The sequence below is a fragment of the Saccopteryx bilineata genome, chromosome 4 (genome assembly GCF_036850765.1).
Source record: "Saccopteryx bilineata isolate mSacBil1 chromosome 4, mSacBil1_pri_phased_curated, whole genome shotgun sequence".
NCBI classification, from domain to species: domain Eukaryota; kingdom Metazoa; phylum Chordata; class Mammalia; order Chiroptera; family Emballonuridae; genus Saccopteryx; species Saccopteryx bilineata.
Window position 1 is genome coordinate 35,455,811 of NC_089493.1, and position 14,213 is coordinate 35,470,023.

Below are 14,213 nucleotides of genomic sequence, written 5' to 3' on the forward strand. Positions count from 1 at the left end.
AAATTGAGTTACTTAAATGAAGTTAATATACATAAAGCATTTACTATAATACTTGACACATAAGAGGTGCTCAATAAAAGTAATTCTACTTAATGCTAACAAAACATGGAGATTAAAAATATGAGTGCTAGAATTGGAAAAACTTAGAGTCTTGATTCTACTATATCATAGCTAGGTAACCTCTTTGAGCTTCAATTTCTTTTTCTGTAAAATAGATATAATAATACTACTTTTCCCACAGAATACTGGGAGAGGCTTAAAATAATCTACGGGAAGCATTTTGCACACAAATAGCAAACTGTTATTATACCACAGGTTAATATCAATACTATTACATTATTATATAGACCCAATTGTAATATTTTATATAATTTATATATCAATACCATGTAGTATTGTTTCTAAAACAGCTGCCAATGATCCCTGTGCCCTGTATTCATTCATGCCCTTCTGTAATCTCCTCCTCTTGTGTGTGCTCTGGACCTAGTGACTTACTTCTTAAGCAAGTGATAGGAGTTCACTTCTAAGATAAGTTTAAAAAAGACAGAAACTTCACATTCTCTCTGTTTATTCATTCTGACAATATATGCTACCATACTGAGAATTCTATACAGTGAAAAAAACTTTCAAAAATAGACTTTTCCAGAAAAAAAAGCTGAAAAATATTCTGTGCCAGCAAAACTGTACTATAAAAAAATGTACAGCATGGTTCTTATCAACATTATAATGAAAAGTACCTTGTATTTTATGTAATTCTATAAAAAAAATCAGGATTCATTCACACATTCATTCAAAAAATACTTATTAAGACTCTATTACACATAAAATTGGGGTTGTAGCAATGAATAAGACAAAAATCTCTGCCCTCAAGAGATGAATTCTAATTACAAAAGGAAGTAGTTCTACTAGAACAACCCTCCAAAAGCTTCTTCTTACACCATCTAACATACTGACTGATACAGCACCATTTGCAAAACTATTAAGTTGACTGTTCTTGTAATAAAATGATCAATACAGGTAGCCACTTTTTTCAGCATCTGACCATGTGAAACTGGTATTTCTTATTCTTTTTTTTTTTAAGCGAGAGAGAGAGAGAGAGGCAGACAGGAAGGGAGAGAGATGAGACGCATCAACTCATAGTTGTAGCACCTTAATTGCTTTCTCATATGTGCCTAAAAGATGAGTATGTGACAACTTGCTTTAGAACCAAATGACTATGAGTGTGGCATGTTCTGCTATAAACCAAGTTTATAAGAGGGTTGCCTTCTAAACTCAAAAATAATTCAGCACTAAAATAACTAATATAAATATGTATACCTTATGTGAAGGCAATATGGCATTATATATAAAATATTTACATAAACATGCCCTTTGATGGAAAACTCCACTAGCAGGAATTTATACTATATAAAATGCATTTTAACATGTGAACAAAATGAATTTCAAGGCTAGTCATTAAGGCACAGTGAGAAGCAATCAATGAACAACTAAAATAGTACAACTACAAGTTGATGCTTCTTATCTATCTCTCTCTCAAAAAACAATAAAAAGAAAAATCAATAAAATTGGTAATATTCCACCTGAACTAATCAAGGGGAAAAAAAGAATACATAAGTTGGCCATATTAGGAATGAAAGAGGAAGCATCATTACAGATACTACACAAGGATAATAAGGGAATATTATGAACAACTTTGGATCAATAAATATGAAATCATACCTGAAATAAACATATTTCTTAAACTATCAGAACTCAATCAAGAAGAAATAAGGTGATGGCCCTGGCCGGTTGGCTCAGTGGTAGAGCGTCGGCCTGGCGTGCAGAAGTCCCGGGTTCGATTCCCGGCCAGGGCACACAGGAGAAGCGCCCATCTGCTTCTCCATCCCTCCCCCTCTCCTTCCTCTCTGTCTCTCTCTTCCCCTCCCGCAGCCAAGGCTCCATTGGAGCAGAGATGGCCCGGGCGCTGGGGATGGCTCCTTGGCCTCTGCCCTAGGCACTAGAGTGGCTCTGGTTGCGACAGAGCGAAACCCCGGAGGGGCAGAGCATTGCCCCCTGGTGGGCAGAGCATCGCCCCCTGGTGGGCGTGCTGGGTGGATCCCAGTCGGGCGCATGCGGGACTGACTGACTGTCTCTCCCCGTTTCCAGCTTCAGAAAAATACAAAAAAATAAAAAATAAAAAAAATAAGGTGTAAGGATTAACCTAAAAACAAAACATATAAATACAGACAACAATGTGCTGATAGCCAGAGGGAAAAGGAGGTGGGGTAAGCAGAGGTGGGCAAAGAGAGGGAAAATGGGAATGGAAAGAAACTTTGCTTGGGGCAATGAGTGCACGATGCAGTGTGCCAATGATGTTTTATTGAGTTGTACACTCGAAGCCTTTATGATTTTTGCAAACCAATGTCACCCCAATAAATTCAATTAAAAAATAAACTGAATAGCCTTATAACTATTAAAGATGTTAAATGTGTTTTAATTTATATAAAAAAAGTTTAATTTATAAACTTTCCACAAAAGAAAACTCCAGATCCATATGGCTTTATGTGTGAATTCTATCAAACATTTATAGAAGACATAAAAGCAATTCTACATAAATTTTTCCCAAAAATAAAAAAAAGAACAGTTTGACAATTTCTTGCAAAGCTAAACATATACTTACCATATAACTCAATAATTTCACTCTCTGGTTTTTACAAAAGAAATGAAGACATATATATTCATACCAAAACTTGTACAAGAGTGTTCACAGCTCCTTTGTTTATAACAGCCACAACTTTGAACAATGCAAGAATCTGCCAACAGGGGGATGGATAAACAAATTGTGACGCATTCATAGAGTGGAATATTACTCAGTGGTAAAAAAGAACAACAACAACATGAATGAATCTCAAAACAAAATCCTGGCAAAAGATGCCAGGGACAAAAAAAGAATATACATTTATATGAAGTTCTAGTACACAGAAACAATAGATTGTGCCTGGCCTGGGGTGGCACAGTGGATAAAGCATCAATCTGGAATGTAAGAAACAAACAAACAATATACAGTGACTAAAATCAGACCAGTGTTTGCCAGGGAGCAAGCATGTGACTAAAAAGAGGAATGACAGTTACATGAAGGCAAATATTTGAGAAAAATCATCTAACTATATATATATAATATGGGTAGATTTTATATGCTTCAATAAAGAAAAAATTTTTTGTTTAAACTATTTTGTGAATGTAATTGAAAATACCAATAATTGAAGTTGCTAATTCATTAAATGGCTAAATTATGTGACTGCATTTTGCCTTTCAATAAGACAGTTTTTCACCAAATTTGTCATTGTACATTCTTACTTCTAATGGCAAAAATGTCAAAATTATTCCATAGATATAATCAACTTCAATACAAATGTTAATGTAAAAATTTTATTTTTCACATTTCATAGACAGTAAGAATCAACCAATTATATTAATAGTAATATAATTAACAAACCACAGAGAAACACTGCTAAATTTTCTTAGCCTAACCTTCTCTCAGAGCAAAACCAATGATCATAAATAAATATTCAAAATAATAATGATCTTACAATTATTATTAAAAATTAATAGGCAAGTAAGCATAATTAAAATATAAAATATAATAAATGTTTTTATTATACATTTATCATATTATAGTGTATTATTGTTGCAATGAATAAAATGTTTCTTTTATTTACGATATTGTTTTCTTCGATTTATTTTTGTCCTTCTTTTCACTGTAAAAAAGTTGGTCACCTTACCTTAGTGAAACCAACTAAACTGAAATGTAGAAGGGAAAGAAGGAGGGAGGGAGAAGAGAAGGGGCCCAGGAGGAGAAAGGAAGGAAAGGCAGGAGAAGAGAAAAAATTTTCATATAGCCCCTTACCAAGATTATAAGATTCAATTTTTTTTCATTACTTACAGAGTCATCTATCATACTTCCACACTGCTTATCAGAAAGGTCACAGCATATACATATATGAATTTTAAATGCCAGGCATTCTGAATACATGAGCAGAAAACACTCATATTTATTCACTAAAAATAGTCAATATCTTAGAAATTATCATCCTATTTATGAAGTATAAATAGTCATATTTATGAGGTGTCCATTAGGAGCATATCATTCACATTAACTCAAGATACACATAAGGTTGTATTTCCTGATGCAATTAATTTATACTACTCAAAGGGTCCAAAAATCTGATTTTGACATCTTTACATTCAGCCTTGAATAAATTAATACTGCCCCAAATAGTAATACTAATAAACTCAAATGAAATATATCCTTTAGCATTTTATCTGGTCATATACATAATAAATATACTTGATTGGCGGCATGATACAGTAGAAAAAGCAACCATTTCAAATCAATCACTAGCTATAACATATGGGCAGTTTACCCAACAATAAAATGGAAATAAAGTATATATTTCCCACATGAAATATATGTAAAAGTGATTTGGAAACTATACCTCAATTTAAAAATACCAGTTACTATTATTACCTTTCTTTTATTCACTAAAAACTAAATGTACCAAGTCTCCTGCCAGGTACCAGAATATGTCAAGTTCTTACCTATCACGGGGCCCTCATTCTTCCTGTTTCTTCTCCCTGAACTGCAATTCCTGTGGTCCATACTTGTAATTCAGATCTCTACTTACATGTCACCTCTTTTAAGAGGAAGTCCCTGACAATTTGCATAAATTATAACATGTCAGGATAAAAATAATCAAAAACCCAACTCAAAATGGCTTAGAAAAAAAACCCTGGAATTTCTCAATTGAGAAAAATGTAGTTAAATCAAGCTCTCGGTGAAATAGTCAAAGATCTCTTTTTATCTTTCTATTCTACGAGTCGGCATGTCAGCTTTTGTACTCAAGACTGCTAGCTCTCTTCATGGTAGCAAGTTGGCTGCCTCAATTCCAACCACATGTAATTATGTGTAAAAAAACAATTGCCAGTTTCTTCTGGTCTGTTTCATTTTAAGGGAGAGAAAAATGTACATGTTTTATTAGCCAAGATTGAGTCACCTGTCCCTTGCAAAATCAATCACTGACAAAGGGAATGGGATTACTATTATGGCTTAGACTAATCAGAATTTATCCCTCAGGGCAGGCTCCAGAACAAAATTGAGACTCTCAAAGCAGAATGAAAGAATGACTACAAGACTCTACAAGAATGCTACAACACCTATCTTTTTTTAAAAGCACTCACCATCCCCATTATCCCCTATCACAACACTTATTGATTTATTTATTTCCTATATGTTGGTACAGCTATGTACCAACAGATGCCTGACCTATGATGGTGCAGTGGATAATGTGTTGACCTGGAACACACATGAAGCTAGTTCGAAATCCTGGGCTTGCCTGGTAAAGGCACATATGACAAGCAATCAATGAACACCTAGTGGAGCAACTATGTGTTACTTCTCACTCCACCCTCTTCTCTCTCCTCTTTCTGTAAAATCAATAAAATCTTTAAAAAACAAACAAACACAGTATGTACCAGCAGAGCAGGGAACTTAGAATACAGTATCTAAAACAGGTACCATATTAATACGTACTGGTCAAATAAAAAATTGAAGGTATGAATATCACCCAGAGGTACTCATATTTATTTAAAACTTACAGTCAAAATCCTAGACAAAATAATATAAAATCATACTTTAGAATAATTAGAACTAAGATTCAAAGTCATTTCATATGTTCATTCATTTTTATATAGAGAAAATACCAAAAATAGATACTCAGAAAGAAATAAATCCAAATATAATTTAGGGTTTTGTTTTTTGTTTTCAACGAACTATTTTTTTTAAGATTTTATTTATTCATTTTCGAGGAGAGAGAGAGAGAAGGCAAAGGAGAGTGAGGGGGGAGGAGCAGGAAGCATCAACTCCCGTATGTGCCTTGACCAGGAAAGCCCAGGATTTTGAACTGGCGACCTCAGCATTCCAGGTCAATGCTTTATCCACTGCGCCACCACAGGTCAGACCTATCCAAATATAATTTTGAACTAGACTTGCATTCAAGCCAACTCTTGATTAGCTGCAGAGTCCTTAAACAAACATTACATTAATACTTAATAAAAGTAGATAAATGTATTGTAAAAAATCCCAAGCCATATACAATACAAATAATGAATAAAAATCTAGAATTTTTCTAGAAAACTTTCTGAAGTACAATATAAATTTAAAAATCCCAACATATTTAAAACTGTCTACAGAAGAATATATTCAAAAGTGTAATAAACATTTTATGCTACTGAATATTCCAGTAGGAATTACCAGTATTTTTTTTAAAAAACACACATTTCAATCTTCATATAAGAGGCACGAAATCCCTATAAAAGCTAATCTTTACTACTGCATGCATGAAAAGTGTTAAATGATATATTGCCTAGTATTTAATTCACTAATACATGAGCCAGATAGGTGGCATAAAGACAATTTATACATTCTAAAATAAGAGAAATTTAAACAAATTGTGGTACAACCATTGGTGAGACATTATTGCTCACTTTAAAATGTTAAGTATGAAGAAAACTATGCATAATATAATGTAGGTGAAAATGCAGGATGTAGAGGGATTTGATAATGTGCACAGGTAGCATAATACCTTAGAAAGTGTAAGCTCTAAGTCAGAAAGAAGTGGATGTAAATCCTGGTAATACCAATATAGATTTGGGCCAATAAAGAAGCAGGTAGGGAATCTTACATTCTGTGAGCATGAAATTTTCATCCTTGAAATGACTTTAGCATTTCCTATCATATAAGCCTATCATTCTAAGTATAATGATGATAATAACTTTTTATTTAGTGTTTACTGAATGCAAGGTATGTTTCTCATTGCTTCACAATTATAATATTTAATTCTCAACAACCTTATGACATAAGGACTGTTATCCCCATTTTGTAGTAAAGGAAATTAAGGCACATTGAAATTAAATAACTTTCCCAAGGTTGTAAAACCAGTAAGTGGCAGAACCAAAATCAAATATAGCTATTTTTTTGTTTATTATTGTTATTAAGAACCTACTAACTTTAAGAATTGCTAGGGAAGAAAATCTTCTACCCATATTCTTTAACCCAAGGGAAGGCAAAATATATAACTAAGATATGTCAAGTATAATTTAATCCAGAGATTTAAACAAGCCTCAAACTTTTCCTTCCAAGTGGCACACTCTTAGGAAAACTAGATAACATAAACTTCATTTCACTTCATTTTTTTACATTTAAGGCACAGTGAAGTAACTTTCAGTTTCAGACCATGACAGAAAAGACACACTTCTCTCTCTCCGTCCCACTAAGAACAGCTACAAACCCTGAGCATTCTATATAAAATGAATATAAGAACACTCTGAAAGGTAAAAAAAAAAAAAGGCAGATATGCTAGGGATCAAGGAACTTAAGAAACAATATGTCAGTGAATTCTCTAATTTTTCTTTTTGCCTCATATATCCCAGAAAGAAAAAAGAACAGAAAGTATAAAAATATGGGTAAATATAACAGACTTTCCTTTCTCGAGTTTTCGACATTATGTTTGAGAGTTGATGCAAATAACACTCAGTTATGTTATTAAATATATGCAGAGGAGCTATTTAAGATAATTATATCCTAAATAAAAGCAGGTAATGGGACTCAAAGAAGTAGAAGTTCCTACACTTCACTCAAACTGGTAAAACATCAACACCAGTAGACTGTGCTATGTATTTTTAATGCAATACCTAAAGCAACTACTAAAATACCTAAACAAAGAGATACACTCAATAATATTTAGCAATATAGTCATTAGAGGTTTAATAGTGAGTTTTAGAATGAACTAAAGAGTGTTTTCCCATTTCCTCTACTTTCTAGTTGTGTGACTGTGACTAAATTATGTAATTTCTCTGTAAATTAGTTAATAACATTCATGTTGGACCAGAGTTAAAACATATTAGCTACAATTAGTAAAGCCGTTATAATTATATTTTCATTGAATCAGACTATTAACTCTAATTCATTTATTTTTGCTAGTTTAAATGAATAAAGTAGTCTAAACTTAAGTAAGTATATAAAGTCCTAGTCATGATTAGTGGCATCTAGTGTGAACTTGATGAATAAAAACTACAATTATTTGGCCCTGGCCAGCTGGTTTGGTGGTAGAGCGTCAACCTAGCATGTGGATGTCCCAGGTTGGATTTTTGGTCAGGGCACACAGGAGAAGCAACCATCTGCTTCTCCTTCCTCCCCTTCCCCCCTCTCTTTTACTCCTCCTTGAACCATGGCTCAATTGACTCAAGCAAGTTGGCCCCAGGTGCTGAGAATGGCTTCAATGGCCTCTGCCTCAGGTGCTAAAAATAGTTCAGCTGCTGAGCAACCAATCAACTCCCCAGATGGGCAGAGTATCACCCCACAGGGGCCTTGCCAGGTGGATCCTGGTTGAGGAGTATGTGGGAATCTGTCTCTCTGCCTCCCCTGCTCTCACTTAATAAAATAAAGTGAAATTAAATTAAATAAAACAAAACTGCAATTATTTATTAGTAAATAAAAAAGTTATGGTTAGCCAGACCTGTGGTGGTGCAGTGTGGATAAAGTATTGACCTAAAATGCTGAGGTCGCTGGTTTGAAACCCCAGGCTTTCCCAGTCTGGGTACATATGGGAAACAACTGCTGCAGGTTGATGCTTCCCACTCCTCACTCCTCTCTCTCTCCTCACTCTAAAATCAATGAACAAAATGTTTAAAAAAATTTATGGTTAGCCTTTCCTTAATCAGACTTCATACCATAACCTCTTATAACCTTCTGATATCAGTCTTGGCAACATTTTTTTTTGACACCAAAAGCAAAGGCAAAAGAAGCAAAAATAAATAAGTAGGAGTACATAAAAAAAAAAGTGCTTCTGTGCAGCAAAGGAAACCATAAAAATGAAAAGGTATGTATGGAATGGAAGAAAATATTTGCAGGTTATATATCTGATAAGAGCTTAATATGCAAAATATGTAAAGAACTCATACAACTCAATATAAAAAAAAAAAAGAAATGCCTTTAAAAATGGGCAGAGGATCTGATTAGACATTTTCCCAAAGACAACATACAAATGGCCAACAAGCAGATGAAAAAGTATTCAACATCACTAATCATCTGAAATGCACATTAAAACCACAATGAGGTATCACCTCCCACTTGTTAGCATGGCCATTATCAAAGAGATAAGAAATAACAAGTGTTGGTGAGGATGTAGAAAATAGGGGACCCTTTTGAACTTGGTGGGAATATAGATTGTCGCAGCCACTACAACAGAAAACAGAATAAAGGGTCCTCAAAAAATTAAAAAAAAAACAACTAAGATATGATACAGCAACTCCATTTCTAGGTATTTACTTAAAAAAATCACTATCTTGAAAAAGATATCTGAACCCCCATGTTCACTGCAATGTTATTTACAACAGACAAGACATAGAAACAACCTAAGTGTCTGCATGCAAAATGTAAATGATCAGAAATATATGGAAAAGAGTGAATAGATTCATGTGGGGGAAAAAAGGCCAAAACTGTAAAAGAACTACATTTGATAAAATACAATGAAATACATGATTTCCTGTAGTCGTTGTAAGCCTAGAATTCCACATTAGCCAAGTAAAACCAAATCATAAATTAGGCAACATGAATAAAGCAATTATTTTGGTGTCACAGGATTAATTAAAAAGTGAGGGCCCAGGTCCTGGCCGGTTGGCTCAGTGGTAGAGCGTCGGCCTGGCGTGCAGAAGTCCCAGGTTCGATTCCCGGCCAGGGCACACAGGAGAAGCACCCATCTGCTTCTCCACCCCTCCCCCTCTCCTTCCTCTCTGTCTCTCTCTTCCCCTCCCGCAGCCAAGGCTCCATTGGAGCAAAGATGGCCCGGGCGCTGGGGATGGCTCTGTGGCCTCTGCCTCAGGCGCTAGAGTGGCTCTGGTCGCAACATGGCATGCCCCGGATGGGCAGAGCATTGCCCCCTGGTGGGCAGAGCGTCGCCCCCTGGTGGGCGTGCCGGGTGGATCCCGGTGGGGCGCATGTGGGAGTCTGTCTGACTGTCTCTCCCCGTTTCCAGCTTCAGAAAAATGCAAAAAAAAAAAAAAAAGTAGAAAGAAAAAAGAAAAAAAGAAAAAGTGAGGGCCCAGGTTTCAATACATAAATTTTTAGAATCATCTTTATGTAAAAGAGTAAAAGATTACAAACCATTTGGTGTGTAGGCTCCAAAACCATTTTTTCTCAACATCTTACACAGAAAATGGCTAATCCAACGTTTTCTAATTTTTTTCATATTTGCCAATCAAAATTTTGAGATGAAACTTGATCAGTGTCATTAAGAAGGAATTTACTAAAAAAAAAAAAATCTACATAGTCATAACTGCTTCATTTAACAATGGCAGAACAAGTTATCAATAGAAACCTATAAAAAATACTATTAATAATCTAAAGACCAGAATGACTTATGCCTCCCCCAATAATATAACCAGCTCTTCTAACCAACCCCGACATCCAACAAAATGTAATTTGGTAACTAGCTATTTAAATGTCACCAAATTAAATATTTTCCTTCCCCTCCAAAAAGAAGTTTCATTGTTTCCCATTAATCTAATAAAATTTCATCAGTATAATCAAAGTAGATCTACAATCTTCTCAACCCCCTAGTCATTTACGCTACTCTCCTTCAATTCTCCTTATATCTTCATTACCCTGACACACCTCTGTACACAACCATTAAATTTCAATGGCATTTTATTATTTATGTTATGCATCTTCCTCTCAGTATAAGGATAAGGTTCTGCACATTACAGAATACTCCAACAGAGCACTAGCTTAGCTTAAACAAGATAAAGGTTTATTATCATAAAAAAAAAAGATTGAGGTTTATTTTTTCCTTTAGTAAAAGAAGTCTAGAGACAGCAGTGTAGAGATACTGATCATACAATATCCTTAGTGATCCAAGCTTCTAACTTTCTCTTCCACCATACTAGGTACCTGGCTTCCATCAGCTAGATCACCTATGGTTCAAAATGTTTGTTCAAGCTCCAGCTGCAATGTCTTCAGTAAAGGTCAAAAAGAAAAAGAGAAACTGATGGGTCTTTTTCAGCTAAATCATTGTCCCTTACAAGCACACACATAATATTTCTGCTTTCACCTCTTTTGCCAGAACTGCTAAGGTGAGAAATACAGTTTTTTCTTAAAGGCATCAATGTGCTTAGCTAAAAATAATTTTTAATCACGACTGCATGACTAGAGAAAAAGGGGGCCCTGGCTGGTTAGCTCAGTCGGTTAAGAGCATCACCCTGAAACAACAAAGTTGTGGGTTCGATCCCCAGTGAAGGCACACATGTGAAACAATCAATGAATTCATGACTAAGTAGAACAACAAATAAATGCTTCCCTTCCCCATCCCTTCCTCTTCCTTTCTCTATCTGTCTCTCTAAAAATTCAATAAATAAAATCCTGGCCAGATAGCTTGGTTGGCTAGAGTTGCCAGTTCAATTCCCCCGTCATGGCAAATACAGGAGCAGCCAGATGTTCCTGTCTCTCTCTCTTTCTCTCTCTCTCTCTCTCTCTCCTTGCTTCTCTCAAATAAATAAATAAATAAATATATAAATAAGGAAATAGATTTTAAGGTTGGGCAGAATACTAGCAGCCTGCAAAATGACTCCTTATCCATTTCTTACAACTTCTAAATAACCATTGATTATGGGAAAAGTTTTATATCATACCTTTAATTTAATAAAGCTAACATAAAAGTTTTTCTCAACTAATGCTTTTACTTCCTTGACCATCTGTGGAGTGTGACCAATGTTCAACTGTACTGATATCACAATAGGTATAGTAAGATTATAATTCTGAAGATTGACTGAATAGGATTTTTCATCTACAATCTTGTGCTAGGATAGAAAAGTTGATTTGTTTTGCACAACAGAATGCTGGAACCCACTCTGTGTGTCTTGACTGATTAATAATGCAATGGAGCTCCATTCAATATAGTCTCCCCAGTTACAAATCTTGGATCTATGCTTACTCCACAGACATTATCTCAGCAGCATCATAATTATCATCCATCCCACTGTAGTATCATCATTTACTGAATATGTATAAATACTAGGTGCTTATACAAAGTGTTTCATTTATTTTATTCATTCAGGTATCATAACAACCCTACTATGTTATTTTTATCTTCATTTTATTGAAGGTAATAGCAAACATTTATTGACTATTTACTATGTATGTGTCAGGTTTACTCACAGTGTTTCATAGCTAAAATACTATTATTATCCCTAATGTACAGATGAGAAAGAGGAGACTGAAAAGTCAGTAACTCACCCCAAATCATATGGCTTGTAAAAATAGCAGAGTCAGAATTTAAATCCTCACAACCTAGCTCCAGAGTCCACTCAACTAACTACTAAACTATACAGATAGCAAATAAACTAGCAGAGGGCAAGTAACTTGCTTTAACTCACAAAACCAGGAGGAGCCAGATCTATTTAACTATGAAAAGTTGTTCTAAACTCCAGATGAATCAAAGCAATAGACCTGACTTACCAAGGGATTATTACTCTTCAGGGACAGAGTTCCAAGGGAACACATTACCAAAGTAACAGAGATAATCCATGAATTTCAATGGTAAGCAGTTTGGGAGAATGAAATGTAGTGCATCTGTGTTGCCTAGGTAACCCTACAGGTAGATCAATCTCTTTTAGTAATAACAGATCAAAAACAAAAGCAGCTTTGGCAAACAGATCTATTGACTATCATATACCAGTTTGAATTTTCTCACAAGTAAATAGTCATTAGTATGCAAAAGGTCTTGAATAATTAGATGTCTGCATTTTACATCTATCTACTATCAAAAAAAAGCATAAACACCAAAATCAGTGAATACGTCTAAAAACAGTAATTTTCAAAGGTATCAGAAACTTTTTTCAAGAAATAATAAAAAGTAACAGAATCAAATTAAGACATTTGTTGTCATCTGTCAGAATTAGTGAATTTATAGTTCTCTCATGTGTAATTACAACCCTGACCCTCATCCCTTAAGAGAAATGTAAATTATGGCTATAATATTCTTCAGTATTTTTCTTAAGATTTACAACGTACAGTTCTGATAGAGTTTAAAATGCCTTTGTTAAACCTGAGCACACAACATGCATATCATAATACTATGAATGGCTTATTATAAACGTTCCCCTAAGGATTTCAAGTCTCTCTTCCAAGAACAGCAAAGATATACAATGACTATCAGGCAGGGTATCAATACATAATATAGTAACTAAAACACTATAAACACTTATGATAAAAAACAAAGTTCATTGACCAACTGGGCCAACTATATCCATGAGTCATTAACTCCTTCAAGAGCACCTCATATTCTTCCAAAATACATTAGATCAATGTGTTCCTCACCAAACACATCCTTTTTTTTGTAATTCCAAACTTAATGAGATATTCTCAATTCATCTAATTACCAGCTTTTAAACTAATTGGAGGAATTTTAAAGAAATAATGAACAGTCCTAAAGTAATACCATTTCACTGCACCTCAGTAGATGGAATATAAAACATTTTTATTAATTAGCTATTACTATTCTAATTAAGATTTAAGTTGGTTATTTTTTTTAGTTATACTGAATCCTATTCGTAAAGCAAAACAAAACAAAAAGGGTGACCATAAAACAGTCAGTAATATTCAGTGAGGCATAAATGTACCAAAAAGAACCAGCTATTATAAATCATTAGTGACACCAACTTTAAACCATCAGTTGACTATTAACTAATATTAGGTGAAAGGCAGACAAAACAGGTCTTATTTACAACTATGTATTGAAGAATAATAGAAATGTTAAGACTTAGGCAACATTTTAAAAATCGGATTTTTACAAATAATAATACTTGAACACATTTAAAATAGGTAGAACATATCACTTGCTCAGAATACCACTGCTCATTTTAAAAGTGTTGGGAACTTAACACTTTTAACTTCCATGAGGAAGAAATAGGATCCTGAATTAACTTCCAGTAACAACTAGAAAACTGGACAAACTATGTATCTGACCTTGGACAACAGGCAGCTCAAAAATGACTTCTAAGAAAAGGCAAACAAAACAGGTGAGCCCTATCATTACCTGGGATGTCTTTCTGAAAGCATTTTGGGGACTGCAGTATGTAAGAGGGTTAAAGCACAAATAGAATACAGTGTGTTGCTGAACTGA

General features: G+C 34.4%; 1 protein-coding gene across 3 annotated transcripts in view; it reads right to left on the reverse strand.

The window, feature by feature from the left end:
- Positions 1–14,213, reverse strand: part of FUT8 (fucosyltransferase 8) — a 251,441-nt gene that overhangs the window by 144,227 nt on the left and 93,001 nt on the right. The window contains exon 4 of one of the 3 annotated variants that reach the window (XM_066275888.1): positions 2,660–2,792. The exons of the other annotated variants lie outside the window; for them this stretch is intronic. The gene's annotated coding sequence lies outside the window, so the exon portion shown is untranslated. The remainder of the gene's footprint in view (positions 1–2,659; positions 2,793–14,213) is intronic. 3 annotated transcript variants of the gene reach the window in all.